Source organism: Schistocerca gregaria, chromosome 2 (assembly GCF_023897955.1).
Source record: "Schistocerca gregaria isolate iqSchGreg1 chromosome 2, iqSchGreg1.2, whole genome shotgun sequence".
NCBI lineage: Eukaryota > Metazoa > Arthropoda > Insecta > Orthoptera > Acrididae > Schistocerca > Schistocerca gregaria.
The window spans coordinates 22,764,360-22,778,962 of NC_064921.1; the positions used below are offsets into that span (position 1 = coordinate 22,764,360).

At 39.2% G+C, this 14,603-nt stretch overlaps 1 protein-coding gene across 1 annotated transcript in view; it reads left to right on the forward strand.

Moving 5' to 3' along the window:
- Positions 1–14,603, forward strand: part of LOC126334547 (PDF receptor-like) — a 466,998-nt gene that overhangs the window by 134,256 nt on the left and 318,139 nt on the right. The gene's annotated exons all lie outside the window — the stretch shown is intronic.

The window sequence follows — 14,603 nt, forward strand, 5'->3', positions numbered from 1 at the left end:
CAAGAGGGAATAGTAAGAGTGGACGATCAAGAACGAAGTGCTCGTATTAAGAAGGGAGTAAGACAAGACTGCAGCCTTTCGCCCCTACTCTTCAATCTGTACATCGAGGAAGCAATGATGGAAGTAAAAGAAAGGTTCAGGAGTGGAATTAAAATACAAAGTGAAAGGATATCAATGATACGATTCGCTGATAACATTGCTGTCCTGAGTGAAAATGAAGAAGAATTAAATGATCTGCTGAACGGAATGAACAGTCTAATGAGTACACAGTATGGTTTGAGAGTAAATCGGAGAAATACGAAGGTAATAAGAAGTAGTAGAAATGAGAACAGCGAGAAACTTAACATCAGGATTGATGGTAACGAAGTAAATGAAATTAAACAATTCTGATACCTAGGCAGTAAAATAACCAATGACGGACGGAGCAAGGAGGACATCAAAAGCAGACTCGCTATGGCAAAAGAGGAATTTCTGGCCAAGAGAAGTCTACTAATATCAAATACCAGCCTTAATTTGAGGAAGAAATTTCTGAGGATGTACGTCTGGAGTACAGCATTGTATGGTAGTGAAACATGGACTGTGGGAATACCGGAACAGAAGGGAATCGAGGCATTTGAGATGTGGTGCTATAGACGAATGTTTTGACAATTAGGTTGACTGATAAGGTAAGGAATGAGGAGGTTATACGCAGAATCGGAGAGGAAAGGAATATGTGGAAAACACTGATAAGGACAAGGGACAGGATGATAGGACATCTGCTAAGACATGAGGGAATGACTTCCATGGTACTAGAGGGAGCTGTAGAGGTCAAAAACTGTAGAGGAAGACAGAGATTGGAATATGTCAAGCAAATAATTAAGGACGTAGCTTACCGGCACTATTAATTTTTTATTCATTATTAAACCTATTCCTGCATTACCCCTATTTGATTTTGTATTTATAACCCTGTATTCACCTTACCAGAATTATTCTTCCTCCTGACACCGAACGTCACTAATTTCTACTATATCTAACTTTAACCTATCCATTTCCCTTCTGAATTTTCTAACCCACCTGCCCGATTAAGGGATCTAACATTCCACCCTCCGATCCGTAGAATGCCAGTTTTCTTTCACCTGATAACGGCTTCCTCCTGAGTAATCCCCGCCCGGAGATACGAATGGGGTACAATTTTACATCCGGAATATTTTCCAGAAGAGAACGCCATCATCATTTAACCATACATTAAAGCAGCATGCCCTCGCGAAAAATTGCGAATGTAATTCACCTTGCTTTCAGCCCTTCACAGTACCAGTACAGCAAGGCCGTTTTGGTTAATCTTACAAGGTAAGGTCAGTCAGCCATCCAGTCTGTAGCCCCTGAAACTTCAGGAACCACACGTTTGTCTGGCCTCTCAACAGATACCCCTCCGTTGTGGTTGCACCTACGGCACGGCCATCTGTATCGCTGAGGCACGCAAGCCTCCCCAACACCGCAAGGTTTATGGTTACATTGTAAGTGTTTCATATTATATTATAAAATAACTGAATCCCCTCGGGTACCATGGACTTTTTGTAGAGGGAGCGGCTTGCTTATCTCTGTGACACAGTCTGTTAGTAGGTCCAGCTACAGTATAGGGCTATCTGGTGAGGCCAGACTACCCGTCGTACATGAAGAGGGGCAGCAGGATCTTCATTATGTGCAGGGGCAACAGTCTGGATGACTGATTGGCCTTGTAACATGAATCAACAAGGCCTTGCTGTGCTGGGCTGTAAACAGTTGAAGGGCAGGGGGCATGTCAATCTGTAGAGTGGTTAAATGATGGTGACATCCTCTTGGTCAAAATATTCCGAAGGTAGAGTATTCCTCCATTCGGATTCCAGTGTGAGGACCATTCAGGAGGAAGTCATCATTGGGAAAAGTAAAACTGCAGTTCTACGGTTTGCAGCAAGGGATGTTTGGTTCATTAACGGCGTATATACATTAGAGAATTCAAAGAGATAAATGGGTAATTCTGTACAGTGACAACTAGCTGATTGCCAAATCAGAAAGAGCAGGTCTTCTCACCAGGGAAGGGCAGTGTTGTTTTTGTGGCTGCTGTGGTTTTTGTGGTCGTGGTATCCGGCTCGAAGACTGGTTTGATCCACTTCTCCATGTTACTCTATCCTGTACAAACCTCTTTATCTCTGCATAGCAACAGTACCGTCATCTATTTAAAGACAACGAAAGCAACTGAATAAACAAAAATATAGATTTCAAAGAGAGACTATGCGGTAAAACTTGCTCATATCTGTATTGCATGGGACTAAAACAATTTAAAAATTGGACGAGCTTCTAGATTACACGAAACACATGCGCTCCATACAATTTGTCAAGTACCATCCAAGAAAGAATTTTTAAGTATGTACGTATTTAAGCGTCTTTACTGCTTTACAGTAGGTGTTCACTTACTGAATATTGTGCAACAGAATACTGATACACATTACGGTACGCCTATATTTTTACTGTATCTTTAAATACGTGCACTGATGTACGTGCATATTATTCCTATGTTTGTTTCTTTTATAATCCACTTTCTTCGGCTCATATCGAGGAGGATAGCCAGTTTGTATTTCCTGTTCAAAATGTTTCTCTGCGCAATTTTTTACACTATGCAACACTACCCAAAGCTTGGGAGAATTTGTGTGTACTGCAGATTGCATAACATTGTTTGTGCTTGCAATAGTTCCTTCAGGCAATTTGTTTTTTTTAGATACATCATTTGCTCCTCTTCTTTACTCCTTTGTTTCCTTCTAATCACTTAATGCGTTCAGGATTTCTATTAGAGCTATTTCGAAATAGTGGAGTGAGTTGACAGAAAGTCATCACTGCGAAATGAAATGAGTTGGTAGACATTATGGTGTTGACGGTCGAGAGTCCGCGCGAGATGTTCGGCCGCCGAGCTGCAAGTCTCTTCAGTTGATGCGACGTTGGGCAACTTAAGTGTCGATGTTGAAATGACGACGAGCAGAACACAGCATCTAGTTCCCAAGCGGAGAAAATCTCCGAGCTGGGCAGAAATCGAAACCGGACATGCTGCATGGCAGTCAAGACGATCTGACAATTCAACTAATGAGGCGGACATCATTGCGAACGTAGTCATCTGGTAAATGTGATGTGTTGGGTATGTACTGATTCTGCAATCGCTGCTGTATTATCTTGATTTCAATGGGTACAGAAGTATCTAGTTCATCACATCCAAACCTTTCTTTGTTGAAGCACATGGCGGTAGTTGCGGGTTTTATCTGGCTCAAATGGGTCAAATGGCTCTGAGCACTATGGGACTTAACAGCTGATGTCATCAGTCCCCTAGAACTTAGGACTACTTAAACCTAACTAACCTTAGGACATCACACACATCCATGCCCGTGGCAGGATTCGAACCCGCGACCGTAGCGGACGCGTGGTTCCAGATAGAAACGCCTAGAACCGTTCGGCCACTCCGACCGGCGAGGGATTCATTTCTCTTCTTGCCAAGCCATTCCAACTTCCTGCATCGCCTTGTGGAGTGTCCGCGCGGTTTAGGGAGCCATGTCACGGATTGCGTGGCCCCTCCCGCCGAAACTTCCAGTAGTCCCTCTGGCACGGGTGTGTGTATGTGTGTGTGTGTGTGTTTCTTAGCATAAGTTAGTTTAAGTTAGCTTAGGTGGTGTATAATACTAGGGACTGATGACCTCACCAGACTGGCCTCTAAGGAACTCACACACACACACGCACACACACACACACACACACACACACACACACACACACACACACACACTTACTACATCGTGCACAAAACTGACCGTTCAAATCACATGCGCTTCCGACTTTCTCAGCCCTTTTCCATGGGCTGTCTGAGGCTGATTTAACCTGGCCGGAATCAAACAAACTTCACGTTTCATAACTTGACTTCGTGATGGCAGGATTCATTGTCTAGGAAAAGAATTATTTAGAGGTCTCCTTTTTACGTTCTGGCATTGAAAGATTTTGAATGCAGAACGCGATACAAGTCCAGTTTCATCGCCACTGAACATATCTCTCGGGTCATAACTAGCAGTTAGGTTGTGCAGTATTGTCTTCCGTTTTGTTGCTACACTTCCGTGCACATCCTTCGCTACACATACAATTACCTAGACACAATGTTGTGTCTAGCTTTGAAATTGTCCAGCCATCATGCGTCCTGGTTAAATTACATACTCCTAAGCTCTTTATCGACTTTGAGCCGCCCTGTACAACATGGGTCCAGAAAAAGTAAGTTTTTCTTCCTGCGCACATACGAACGATTCCTACGGTTTCACTCTTGTTTTTCCATTTCTCATCTTCATTTTTGTTTTCCCGTTCCCTTTCATCCATTCATCTCGTATGTTATCCTCGGTTCTTAAAGTTTCATAGATTTATGTTTTACCACATTTGAAACGAAACATCATTTCAAGTACAGAGTGTCCCTGTTCCTCTGTCGCCTCGTTCACCTTAATCTTTTCCTCAAGTGTTCGCGAAACATACTTCTTGTTTGACCACGTTCTGCTGCTTAAAGCCGGCCATTGTGACCGAGCGGTTCTAGGCCCTCCAGTCTGGAACGGCGCGACCGCTACGGTCGCAAGTTCGAATCCTGCCTCAGGCATGAATGTGTGTGATGTCCTTACGGTAATTATGTTTAAGTAGTTTCAAGTTATAGGGGACTGATGACCTCAGATGTTAAGTCCCGTATTGCTCAAAGCCATTTCTTTGTTGCTTAAATTCTACAAGATTTAAACTGCAGAAAATAATATGGAAAATGAATTTCTTTGAAATTCTAGCCCTTGTCGGGCAAAACTATTGTTTAAAGGAACCGACAACCAATTCTCTCTCATAACGATCTTCGTGTTAATGTTAGCGTCCTGTGTAGACGATAGCAAGTAAGTTATTCAGCAATACATTAGTACTGTACAGGCATATTCTAAACTTTATGCAATGAATTATGAATTAAGTATTAAGTATTAAAATTTCCATTCCATTTCCACTGTCGGCATCTTTCGCTTCAAATAAAAAATTTGTGAATAGAAGTGTACTGAACGCGTCGGTTATGAAATACACACACATAAAAAAAGGTTTGCATCACCTGGATTCCGAGAGTTCCGGAGCCTGTACAGAAAACTGAAATAGAGATCAACATAAAAATCGTTTACGCCCTTTTTATCGCTCATGAACACTGAATGTCGTACCACCATTCAGCGAGACCTTTAGAGGTGGTGGTCCAGATAGCTGTAAACACCGGTACTTCAATACCCAGTAACACGTCTTCTTGCATTGATGCGTGCCGATATTCTCTGTGGCATACTATTCACGAGTTCATGGAGGCACTGTTGGTCCAGATTGTCTCACTCCTTAACGACGATTCGGCGTAGATCCCTCACAGAGGTTGGTAAGTAACGTCGTTCATAAACAGCCCTTTTCAATCTATCTGAGGCATGTTCGATAGTCCACAAGTCTGGAGACGTTGCTGGCCACTCTAGTCAAGAAATGTAGTTATCCTGAAGGAAGTCATTCACAAGATGTTCACGATGGGGGCGCGAAGTGAAGTGTGACCATGAAGACCAAAGTTTCGCCAGTATGCTGCCGATATGGCTGCACTATCGGTCGAAGGGATGCATTCACGTACCGCACATCCGTTACGGCGCCTTCCATGACCACCAGCGGCGTACGTCGCCCCACGTAATGCCACCACAAAACACCAGGGAACCTCCACCTTGCTGCACTCGCTTGACAGTGCGTCTAAGGCGTTCAGCCTCACCGGGTTGCCTCCAAACACGTCTCTGAAGATTCTCTGGTTGAAGATATTTGCGACACTCATCGGTGAAGAGAACATGATGGCAATCCTGAGGGGTCCATTCGGCATGTTGTTGGGCCCATCTGTACCGCGTTGCTTGATGTCCTGGTGGTAAAGATGGAGCTTGCCATAGACGTCGGGAGTGAAGTTGGGCAACGTGCAGCCTATTGCTCACAGTTTGAGTCGCAACACGACGTCCTGTGGCTGCACGAAAGGCATTCTTCAACATGGTGGCGTTGCTGTCAGGGTTCCTCAGAGCCATAATCCGTAGGTAGCTGTCATCCACTGCAGTAGTAGCCCTTGGGCGGCGTGAGCGAGCCATATCACCGACAGTTACTGTCTCTCTGTGTTTACTCCATGTTCGAACATCAATGCTTTGGTTCACTCCGAGACGCCTGGACACTTCCCTTGTTGAGATCCCTTCCTGGCGCAAAGTAATAATGCGTACGCGAGCGAACCGCACTATTGACCGACAAGGCCTAGTTGAACAACAGACAACACGAGCCGTGTACCTCCTTCCTGCTAGAATGACTGGAACTGATCGGATGTCGGAGGCCCTCCGTCTAATAGGCGCTGCTCATGCATGCTTGTTTACATCATCGGGCGGGTTTCCTGATATGTCTGAACACTCAAAAGGACTGTGTTTGTGATACAATATCCACAATTGACGTCTATCTTCAGTTCTGGGAACCGGGACGATGCAAAACTTTTTTTTTGATGTGTGTATGTATGCTTTGGACCGATTTCTGAATTATAACCATTAGACTTTGGTCGTGTTTTACTGTATAAGTCACAGCTTCATTTACTAAAAAAGTGTTTTAAATGTGTCTGGATCCATTTTGAATTCTACGTTTTTATATTGAGTTGTTTAGGTCTCACAGTAGGTGAGTTTTTATTTGATTTCTCATATATCGTATTAATATTGCTTACAGCGTGTATGAGTCAGATTATTAATATCCCTAGAGGTAGAACAACATAAAAGAAATCAGGATTACAGATAGTTTAATAATTTATTAACAGAATCATGTAACAGGACATGTAGAGCGTAAATGCTTTAAAATTGTTAACAGCTGAACATCTCATTCAACATATCTTACAGTTAAAACAAATAAATTAGTTAGTGAATAATAATAAAAGAAGCAAATTTTCAGAGTGTTCCAGATGAGCCAGAATGCAGTTAGAGTGGTATATTACTGTTGAACATTGTTTTAGCATTGAGAAAGATGATACTACACAGCAGTATAGAAAGGTCCTGATAAATAATTCAATTTGTGAGAATCTCACTGTAAGGCATGCGTGAGTGATGCGTCATTTGACGAAGTTTATGGTGGGTGTCTGGGTGCTGCATGAGACTGCTTGTCCACATAAGGAGTGACTATCGGTGAGTCTGTGCCACGTGAACCCTGACACAGCTACACAAGTCAGCCAGCGCTGCAGCTGTCGCTGTCACTACATTGGTGTTGCTCGTAACGTCAACTCGTTCTGCAGTCTGCCAAGGACATGCAGTAAAGCACTGTGCACTAATAGCTGTCTGAGAAAGCCCTGTTGAGATACCCGTAATGACCATCATCCACGAGACATCATTATCCATTAATTATTTTGTCAGTGGGAAGCATACCGTTTACGTCTTAATATTAATGTTGTTCTCTTGCACATCAAGCACCAGGCTTTTGTCTGTTGCGATACCTATCTTTACCTTAGGATTGCGTGGCTTCTTCTCCACTGAGGTTAGTGTAATATGGTACTGAGAGATAATCTGGGCTACTTGTGTTATTAAAGAGTTTATTGTCATTTTTACTGTTTTCCGTCTTATCCTTTGGTTGCTTTAAATTCGTGGAGGTATGTGCCGTCTATGCAACTAAATGAAGGCAGTTTGTTTGTTGCCATACGCGTTTCGCTTCATTTATTTGGGAAGCATCATCAGTGGCCTGAAATACATGTTTCTTTTTATATATAGAATAAGCGTATTATCTGCTAGATATAATAAGTTGATATATTACATTTTGTCGTGTTTTTTAGGTTAGAAGCAACTTTTGTAGCACAAGTTCCGTAAAATGATGTATCTTTCGTTTTACTTACGATTTCCAGCACTGCTAACACATATATGTGTTTCTGGAGATGTATTTGTTGGTCTTCATGCTCCAGTTAGCCGAATCAGGTGTTTTTTAGCCACTTGTCACATCACATTTCACTTTCACTGCCATTTGGCGATCAACATATGTGTGTTTGCAGTGTGTAGTGTTGCCAACTGTTGTTATGTGTTTGTCTTTTGTTTCTGTTGTGTTTTGTGGTTTTCATTTGTTGTATGTCTGTGTGTGTGTGTGTGTGTGTGTGCAATCTTTTTTTTTCCTGTGGATTCATGTGTTTGTGAGTATGTGTGTGTGTATGGGGGGGGGGGGGGGGGGGTAGGAGGGAGAGAGAGAGAGAAGAGGGGAAGGATATTCATTAATTATTTATCCTGGTTGCACTTCAGTTTGTTGTTGTTTTGGTGGCTAGCATGATCAGCGAGTTATTGTTTATATGGATTTGGTCATTGAGTACCTTCTTTTCCATTGCAATGGCTCTTTGTATGTGGAAGTTTTCTTGCAATGTCAGGAGGTTTTTGTTGTGATTATTCACTCTGATAACTGTCATGTCACATTCCATGTTGGATGGTTCATGTCCATGTTTCATCAGGTGTTCGGCAAAGGTAGAATGACTGTTCTCATATTTCCAACTTCTTATATGTTCTTTATACCTAGTTATAAAGTTCCTGCTTGTCATCCCCAGATATACTGCTTTACGTTCTTGGTACTCCAGCTGGTATATACCTGCTCCTTGGTATTTGTCTGGTTTTTCTGTTGTTTGTAAATGTGATTGGAGTGTGTTTCTTGTTCTGTAAGCTATTTGTAATCCATGTTTCTTTAATATATTTGCTATCTTGTGTGTTGTTTTGTGTTTGTATGTGAGAGTATACCATTTTTTTCTGTTATTCATGTCATGAGTGTTATTGTTTTGTGTTTCTGTGTGTGCTGTAGTGTTTGTGGGGTTCTGTAATCTCTGCTTGTTTTCATTTTTCTTTACTTGTGTTTTAATTTTTTCATTGAGTTTTTGTACTATATGGGTGCTGTAACCATTGTTAGTGGCTATCAGTTGTATTGTTTGTAACTCTTTTTCATAATTTTCTTTGCTGAGTGGGATGTTATTTAGCCTGTGTAACATGTGTCGTAGGGCTGCTAATTTTTGATTTTGTGGGTGGTTGGATGAAGCATGTATGATTATGTCTGTGGCTGTAGGCTTTCTGAAGATGTCAAATGTGTGTTTATTGTACTCTCTCTTTATTGTTATATCCAAGAAATGTATTTGCTTTTGTGTTTCTTTTTCTATGGTAAATTGAATATTTTTATGTATGTTGTTTATATCTGTATGAAGTTTATCAATTTTCTCTGTTGGTTCATCTACCATACAGATTATGTCATCTACGTATCTGTACCAGTAAACAATTTTGTATCCTTTCTTTCTGATGACTGTATCGAAGATTGTGTTTTCTATGTAGTTGATGAATATGTTTGCTAGTGTTGCTGAAATTGGGGATCCCATTGGGAGCCCATCTTCTTGTAAGTAAAATTCCTTTTCAAATTGGAAGTAATTTTGGGATGTGATTAATTTGAGGGTTTTTGTTATTTCATTAATATTGTCTACAGGTAGTTTGTTGTGTGTTAATAAGTTTTCTTCAATTAGTTTTATTGTGTCTGCAGTGGGTATTGAGGTGTACATGTTCTCTATGTCAAAAGAGATGAGTGATGCTGTTTGTGGGATGTGTAAGTCTTTTATATGTGTTATGAGTTCATTTGTGATTTTCACTGTTCTGCTGTTTTTCATTTCATAGTGTTGCATTATGATTATATTCATGTGTTTTGCCACATGGTATGATGGTGCCTTCATGAAATTAATAACAGGCCTCAATGGAATGTGGGGTTTGTGGACCTTGGGTTGGCTTCTGAGTGTTGGTGCTTTTGGGTTCTTCTGTGTGATATGTTGTTTTTGTTTATCTGTAAGTATGTGTCTGATCTCTCTGAGGTTGTTTTTTATGTATGTCTGGAAGCGTGCTGTTGGATCAGATTTCAGTTTTGTGATATTGTTAGAAGAGATGAAATCCATAGTTTTTTCTATATATTGTTCATTATTGATCAGTACTGTGCTGTTCCCTTTGTCAGCTCTTGTGACTATGATGTTGTTAGCTTGCAGTTTTTCTTTTAATTTCTTAGTGGTGTTTTTTTCTGTTTGAAGTTTACTGTTTTGCTCTTTCTTTGACATGGTGATTATGTTATTTATTTCTTTCTTCACTAGTTCTCGTGTTAGTCCAATATTTATAGTGTTATTTTTATTTTTCTCTTCCTGTGTCAGGATGCTTTCTGTTTCTACAATCAAATTTTCTATGTAGTGGTTATCTATTTTTGTGCTGATGTTGTGTTTGAGTCCTTTCTCTAATAGCTGTGTTTCTTTCTCAGTTAATTCTATGTCTGTGAGATTTATTAATTTTGGGTGAAATTTGTGCTGATCGGTGTGTTGCACTTTGTCATACTTTCCTCTATGGTTATTTTTACTAGTGAGTGTTTTGATTTTTCGTTCATGTATGTTGTGTGTGTATTGCAGTGTTCTTGCTGTGATGTGTTCAATTTTTTGTATTATGTTGATCATCACTGTTGGGTTGTTAATAAAAGCTGATAACTCAAGATGTAAATCATATAACATCCTATTGAGCACGAGTTTCTTAGTGTAAAGCGATTTGATTTCATTTTCTAACCAAGTCTTTTCTGCAAATGATTTCGTTTTTTGTGCTACAAAAGAGTTGTTTCTGACCTTTACATTAATATAGCTCGGAATTACATTATTTATTTTACAGGTTTGATTGTATTTAATGTGTTGGATGGTCTTGTGGAGTCTGAGATGGATATTCTTGAAACTGTTGTATAATTTGACGGGAAATGCCTGACATGGCAGTATTATCGTCATTTTTACTGTTTTCCGTCTTATCCTTTAGTTGCTTTAAATTCGTGGAGGTATGTGCCGTCTATGCAACTAAATGAAGGCAGTTTGTTTGTTGCCATACGCGTTTCGCTTCATTTATTTGGGAAGCATCATCAGTGGCCTGAAATACATGTTTCTTTTTATATATAGAATAAGCGTATTATCTGCCAGATATAATAAGTTGATATATTACATTTTGTCGTGTTTTTTAGGTTAGAAGCAACTTTTGTAGCACAAGTTCCGTAAAATGATGTATCTTTCGTTTATCTTACGATTTCCAGCACTGCTAACACATATATGTGTTTCTGGAGATGTATTTGTTGGTCTTCATGCTCCAGTTAGCCGAATCAGGTGTTTTTTAGCCACTTGTCACATCACATTTCACTTTCACTGCCATTTGGCGATCAACATATATCTAGCAGATAATACGCTTATTCTATATATAAAAAGAAACATGTATTTCAGGCCACTGATGATGCTTCCCAAATAAATGAAGCGAAACGCGTATGGCAACAAACAAACTGCCTTCATTTAGTTGCATAGACGGCACATACCTCCACGAATTTAAAGCAACTAAAGGATAAGACGGAAAACAGTAAAAATGACGATAATACTGCCATGTCAGGCATTTCCCGTCAAATTATACAACAGTTTCAAGAATATCCATCTCAGACTCCACAAGACCATCCAACACATTAAATACAATCAAACCTGTAAAATAAATAATGTAATTCCGAGCTATATTAATGTAAAGGTCAGAAACAACTCTTTTGTAGCACAAAAAACGAAATCATTTGCAGAAAAGACTTGGTTAGAAAATGAAATCAAATCGCTTTACACTAAGAAACTCGTGCTCAATAGGATGTTATATGATTTACATCTTGAGTTATCAGCTTTTATTAACAACCCAACAGTGATGATCAACATAATACAAAAAATTGAACACATCACAGCAAGAACACTGCAATACACACACAACATACATGAACGAAAAATCAAAACACTCACTAGTAAAAATAACCATAGAGGAAAGTATGACAAAGTGCAACACACCGATCAGCACAAATTTCACCCAAAATTAATAAATCTCACAGACATAGAATTAACTGAGAAAGAAACACAGCTATTAGAGAAAGGACTCAAACACAACATCAGCACAAAAATAGATAACCACTACATAGAAAATTTGATTGTAGAAACAGAAAGCATCCTGACACAGGAAGAGAAAAATAAAAATAACACTATAAATATTGGACTAACACGAGAACTAGTGAAGAAAGAAATAAATAACATAATCACCATGTCAAAGAAAGAGCAAAACAGTAAACTTCAAACAGAAAAAAACACCACTAAGAAATTAAAAGAAAAACTGCAAGCTAACAACATCATAGTCACAAGAGCTGACAAAGGGAACAGCACAGTACTGATCAATAATGAACAATATATAGAAAAAACTATGGATTTCATCTCTTCTAACAATATCACAAAACTGAAATCTGATCCAACAGCACGCTTCCAGACATACATAAAAAACAACCTCAGAGAGATCAGACACATACTTACAGATAAACAAAAACAACATATCACACAGAAGAACCCAAAAGCACCAACACTCAGAAGCCAACCCAAGGTCCACAAACCCCACATTCCATTGAGGCCTGTTATTAATTTCATGAAGGCACCATCATACCATGTGGCAAAACACATGAATATAATCATAATGCAACACTATGAAATGAAAAACAGCAGAACAGTGAAAAACACAAATGAACTCATAACACATATAAAAGACTTACACATCCCACAAACAGCATCACTCATCTCTTTTGACATAGAGAACATGTACACCTCAATACCCACTGCAGACACAATAAAACTAATTGAAGAAAACTTATTAACACACAACAAACTACCTGTAGACAATATTAATGAAATAACAAAAACCCTCAAATTAATCACATCCCAAAATTACTTCCAATTTGAAAAGGAATTTTACTTACAAGAAGATGGGCTCCCAATGGGATCCCCAATTTCAGCAACACTAGCAAACATATTCTTCAACTACATAGAAAACACAATCTTCGATACAGTCATCAGAAAGAAAGGATACAAAATTGTTTACTGGTACAGATACGTAGATGACATAATCTGTATGGTAGATGAACCAACAGAGAAAATTGATAAACTTCATACAGATATAAACAACATACATAAAAATATTCAATTTACCATAGAAAAAGAAACACAAAAGCAAATACATTTCTTGGATATAACAATAAAGAGAGAGAACAATAAACACACATTTGACATCTTCAGAAAGCCTACAGCCACAGACATAATCATACATGCTTCATCCAACCACCCACAAAGTCAAAAATTAGCAGCCCTACGACACATGTTACACAGGCTAAATAACATCCCACTCAGCAAAGAAAATTATGAAAAAGAGTTACAAACAATACAACTGATAGCCACTAACAATGGTTACAGCACCCATATAGTACAAAAACTCAATGAAAAAATTAAAACACAACTAAAGAAAAATGAAAACAAGCAGAGATTACAGAACCCCACAAACACTACAGCACACACAGAAACACAAAACAATAACACTCATGACATGAATAACAGAAAAAAATGGTATACTCTCACATACAAACACAAAACAACACACAAGATAGCAAATATATTAAAGAAACAGGGATTACAAATAGCTTACAGAACAAGAAACACACTCCAATCACATTTACAAACAACAGAAAAACCAGACAAATACCAAGGAGCAGGTATATACCAGCTGGAGTGCCAAGAATGTAAAGCAGTATGTCTGGGGATGACAAGCAGGAACTTTATAACTAGGTATAAAGAACATATAAGAAGTTGGAAATATGAGAACAGTCATTCTACCTTTGCCGAACACCTGATAAAACATGGACATGAACCATCCAACATGGAATGTGACATGACAGTTATCAGAGTGAATAATCACAACAAAAACCTCCTGACATTGCAAGAAAACTTCCACATACAAAGAGCCATTGCAATGGAAAAGAAGGTACTCAATGACCAAATCCATATAAACAATAACTCGCTGATCATGCTAGCCACCAAAACAACAACAAACTGAAGTGCAACCAGGATAGATAATTAATGAATATCCTTCCCCTCTTCTCTCTCTCTCTCCCTCCTACAACCCCCCCCATACACACACACATACTCACAAACACATGAATCCACAGAAAAAAAAAAAGATTGCACACACACACACACACACACAGACATACAACAAATGAAAACCACAAAACACAACAGAAACAAAAGACAAACACATAACAACAGTTGGCAACACTACACACTGCAAACACACATATGTTGATCGCCAAATGGCAGTGAAAGTGAAATGTGATGTGACAAGTGGCTAAAAAAACACCTGATTCGGCTAACTGGAGCATGAAGACCAACAAATACATCTCCAGAAACACATATATGTGTTAGCAGTGCTGGAAATCGTAAGTAAAACGAAAGATACATCATTTTACGGAACTTGTGCTACAAAAGTTGCTTCTAACCTAAAAAACACGACAAAATGTAATATATCAACTTATTATATCTAGCAGATAATACGCTTATTCTATATATAAAAAGAAACATGTATTTCAGGCCACTGATGATGCTTCCCAAATAAATGAAGCGAAACGCGTATGGCAACAAACAAACTGCCTTCATTTAGTTGCATAGACGGCACATACCTCCACGAAAGAGTTTATTAAATTTTGTTATGTTT